The sequence below is a fragment of the Gobio gobio genome, assembly GCF_949357685.1.
Source record: "Gobio gobio genome assembly, chromosome: 23".
NCBI lineage: Eukaryota > Metazoa > Chordata > Actinopteri > Cypriniformes > Gobionidae > Gobio > Gobio gobio.
The window spans coordinates 40,995,600-41,000,325 of record NC_137119.1 but is presented as its reverse complement, the minus strand read 5'-3'; the positions used below and the strand labels follow the sequence as shown (position 1 = coordinate 41,000,325).

Genomic DNA, 4,726 nt, shown 5'->3' with positions numbered 1-4,726 from the left:
ACTGAAGATGCTGGACATTATTACTGTATGAGTCGCCACTACATCAACAGTAACAATGTGTTCACACAGTGATAAAGAGTCGTACAAAAACCTCCGTCAGTCAGAGTCACAGTGGCTGAACTGAAACTGCAGCTGCACACACACACACACACACACACACGCGCGCACACACACACACACACACACACACACAGGAACTACACATGAGCTCAAAACTGACTTAAATCAGAGCTCTATTAGACTATGATCTGTCCTGCTCTTACAGATTTTTGGCTCAACCTTGCAGAATGAACAGTAGGCCTACATGTAGAATATGAAGTCAAACAAATAATAATGGCGTCATATGTTGTTTTGTTTTGTACATTAAACTACACTGTAAAGTCATTGTGTATCAGCAACATAAAGATGTTTTTGAGCAGTTTTTCAAGCAGCTCCTTCATCTCAAGCTGATTATGAATTTGTGACTCATAACTCATTTCTCATGAGCAGAAGTGAAAGTGTTCAGTTCAGAGCGTTGAACCAATCAAAGAGTGAAACTGTGAGTTTGAGGTGTAAATCTCATTTGCATTGTCAGGTTTAGTGATTGTGATCCTCTCAGAATAGAGCAGCTCCGTCTCCAGTGACCATGTTCAAACCCCAAGAGCTTCATTTGACATTTCCTGCTAAATGCAGCTGTTCTCAACTATTACAATCAATCAAAAGCAGCTGAAACTTTAGTGCAGGACTTTGAATGAACGACACACTGATCAATGATGCAGTCCAACACAAATGTAAGGCGTTCAGAAGCTTTATTGAATGAACAGCAATGGCAGCACATTGACAGACGGCTTCAGTATTGAGCTGTAGATCACGTGACTGCTGTGAATCCTGCCGGACGCTCAGATACGGCTCGTCTTCACTGGAGAAACATCAGCAGGAGCTCTTGAGGAACGAGGCCTCTTGATCAGCTCCGTCATGTGTTACTCTGCAGACCAAGCGGTCTGCGCCTTCCCAGTGTGCTTTGCTGAGGCTCAGGACGCTGCTGCGGCTGTAGCGTCCGTCCCGCTCGCTCTCTGCGCTGGTCTGAACCCCCTCGGTGACCTCTGACCCGTCCAGCGTCCAGCTCACCGTCGCCCCCTGTGGAGAGTAAGAGCTGAGCAGGCAGAGCAGTGCGGCTGAGTCTCCAGAGATCTGCAGAGAAGAGGGCGGCAGCAGAGACACGGAGGGCTTCACGGAGGGACCAGCTGCACACACACACACACACACACACACACACACACACAACACACACACACACACACACAAAACAGTCTTTAGCTCATAGATTAGATGTCAGACATGGTAATGTAGTAAAAAATTACAATTTCATGTTTACAGAAATTACACATCACTAAGTTCATTCATAAACCCCATAGAAATGATCCTGATTTAATTTTTGAATTATTCTCCGTTTAAATAATATATTGACTGCTACTAAAATACCAAGTATAGGATATATGTATAGATATAAATTAGTTATCTCTTCATGATATAGAGTGAAATAAATACTAAATAGCAAAATGTTTAATCCAATTTTAAAAAATGGCTATTTCGAATTGATCATTTTTATTGAAATGTCTTTATAAAATATAGGAAACAATATTAAAGAAAATTTCAATATATTTGTATTTGAAATATAATCAGCATTCAGGACAGAATTATAGTGAACTTAACTTAATCATAATTTAACATATTTTCAACTGCATTTCTTTTTGATGATGACACTGATGAAAAATTATAATTATTTTGTCTATATTATCCAACTTTTGTGTCATGAACAAAATTAAAAATATATTAGGAAATTATAAAAAATATACTAAAATTAGAATACATTAGGTGTGAAATTACTAATGTAAAACATTAAATGCAAATATGAAATATGCCTTGAAACATAAAAAAAGTATATCACCAACTATGAAATATTCATAATAAAACAGACAAAATTAAATAATAGATACATCAATTTGTGCGATCAATCGATTAAATAGAATTAAGCCTATGAATTTAAAAAAAATTAAATTAAGAATATTGTTGCCAAATGCTCTTAAATAACATTAAACCTGCTTTCATTAACACACAGATCATACACATTTCTATCAGATAATTTAAGAAACACTTACTTCTGATCACCAGTTCAGTTCCTCCACCAAAAGTGTACCACAGTGTTTCATTCTAGTGAAAGCGTCGTACAAAAACCTCCGTCACACTCAAATGAACACACACTCCAGCAGAGAAAGAGATGAGACACACACACACACACACACACACACACACACACACACACACACACACACACACACACACACTAATTCTGTTGAGCTGCTTTATAATGAAATCTTCAGCCAGATTTAGATGGTCATTCCCTGTTGGATGACCTTTGACCTGTTGGACAGTCTCATGGATGATATAAATCTGCAGCACAGGTATTAAATGCTCTCAGCATCAAAGTCTGAATGAAACTGATCATTAAAACTGTGTTTAGAGGGAGAAGATCTGCCCAAAATAACATGAAGTAAATCATGAGTGTGTTTCTGAAAATAGAAGTTTATTAGCAAAGATACTAAATGACAAACCAGTGTTTGTGCTGTCTTCAGGTAAATGATCTGGAGTGTGTTTGCATATTGATCAGATGCTTCAGTGTGTGAGAGTGTTTATAGTGCTGTGAGTTCAACACTTCATCACTGACACACACAACAATCTTCATCAACATGACCTTCATCATCATCTTCATCTGGACTCTCACAGCGTTTGCTCAAGGTTTGTGGAGCACAAGTTTGATATCAATTCATTTCTTCAAGTATATTGTCAAAGTTTTGAGTGTATTTTCTTCTTGTTGTGTTTCAGAGTGTAGAGGACAGATCAGCGTCACTCAGAGTCCCTCAATGACAGCTCAACCAGAACAAACTGTCAACATCAACTGTAAAACCAGCAGAGATGTGTATTACACTGGTGTTTCTTATTGTTTAGCCTGGTACTCACAGAAACCTGGAGAAGCTCCTAAACTCCTGATTTATAGAGCAAGCAGCCGTCAGTCAGGAACTCCATCTAGATTCAGTGGCAGTGGATCTAACAGTGATTTCACTCTGACCATCAGTGGAGTCCAGACTGAAGATGCTGGACATTATTACTGTCAGAGTTTATACTGGCCAGAGAGCATTCAGTGGTTCACACAGTGATAAAGAGTCGTACAAAAACCTCTGTCAGTCAGAGTCACAGTGACTGAACTGAAACTGCAGCTGCTCACACACACACACACACACACACACACACACACACTTTCACACACACTCAACGGTGAGGATTTTCATGGATATTAAATGAAATATAAAGCTTTCACTTCAGTTTTTCACATGCTAAATGCTTTCATGTATAACACTCTTTATCGTATCACATGTATCTAACACTGTATCTGAGGTTCATCATTCGGCCGCATGTTCTTGTTTCTTCATGTGTCTGCAGGTGTTTTCATGCTCCATTGACTGAAGTTTATTTATTAAATATGAGCTAAAGCACACAAAAATGACACAAAGAAGAACTCAAAAACACAATAAAATTGTATTTAATGACTGAATTTTAATAATCTCGCACATATAGTCTTGAATGAAAGGCAGAAAACAGAGCTGAAGAAAATCCTGGACATCAGAAGCTCAGAATCAGTGTGTGTGTGTGTGTGTGTGTGTGTGTGTGTGTGTGTGTGTGTGTGTGTGTGTGTGTGTGTGTGTGTGTGTGTGTGTGTGTGTGTGTGTGTGTGTGTGTGTGTGTGTGTGTGTGTGTGTGTGTGTGTGTGTGTGTGTGTGTGTGTGTGTGTGTGTGTGTGACGCCCCGTCCAGCGTCTGCGGCAGCGGGACAGTGAAGACACTGTCTCTGACGGACTGGAGAGTTCAGGGCTCTCCTCCTTTGAGTCTCAGACCTCTAATAGTATAACTAACGTCTTCCTTTCTCGTGTGTGTGTGTTAGACAGGAATGGACCTCTACATCTCTGCTGACCAGAGAAACACGATCTCTGTTCTCAGCAACTTCCAATCTCTCCACAATTCTTTCAACAAACTCTTTCATCGCAGGAACCCATTCCCAGTGCCATCCGAGCCATCCAGCAGGAACACAACATCTCTATCCGTCTACGATCCTCAGATGAGAAACAAACATTCACGGGTTAGATGAGGGACATTGTTCATAAGCAATAATTACATTAAAGCATCAGCTGTCATTGAGCATCAGTTTTACACACAAGAATCTGCTGAGAAATGATTTTAAAATGATGATGTGCTGATTTACTGCCAACATCCAGTTCGGTGAACACTGAACACGATCACAGTCCAGCACAGGTGCATTGTGGGGTTTGGACTTATTCTTTTATGTAATCATACTCATTATCAGTCGATCTATTTGTGCAGATTATACTTTTATGATATACTGTATATGTGACTTCTGAGATGACCTTTGACCTCTTCCATCATGAACGATGTCATTTCTCATCGTGATGCTGATCTCTCACATCTTTATCTGGATGTGCTGCAGTTTTAGAGGTGATGACAAATGAAATAACTCATTCTAGAAATGGAAGCTTCAGCTTAAGTTCTGCCAGGAAGACTTAATCACTTCGTCACTTATTAACTTCATCTCTATCCAATCACGTCTTCATATTTTCTGTATAAAGGTCGTACTTACACATGTTTGAGTTCGCAGATGCCGATGCGACAACAACCTC

General features: G+C 39.5%; 1 long non-coding RNA gene across 1 annotated transcript; it reads right to left on the bottom strand.

Moving 5' to 3' along the window:
• Positions 1-771: 771 nt before the first annotated feature.
• Positions 772-2,235, bottom strand: LOC307119873. The gene is made up of 2 exons (XR_013815698.1): positions 2,139-2,235; positions 772-1,223 (listed from the first exon to the last, which is right to left on the bottom strand). It is a non-coding gene; the product is annotated as an uncharacterized lncRNA (long non-coding RNA).
• Positions 2,236-4,726: the final 2,491 nt, after the last annotated feature.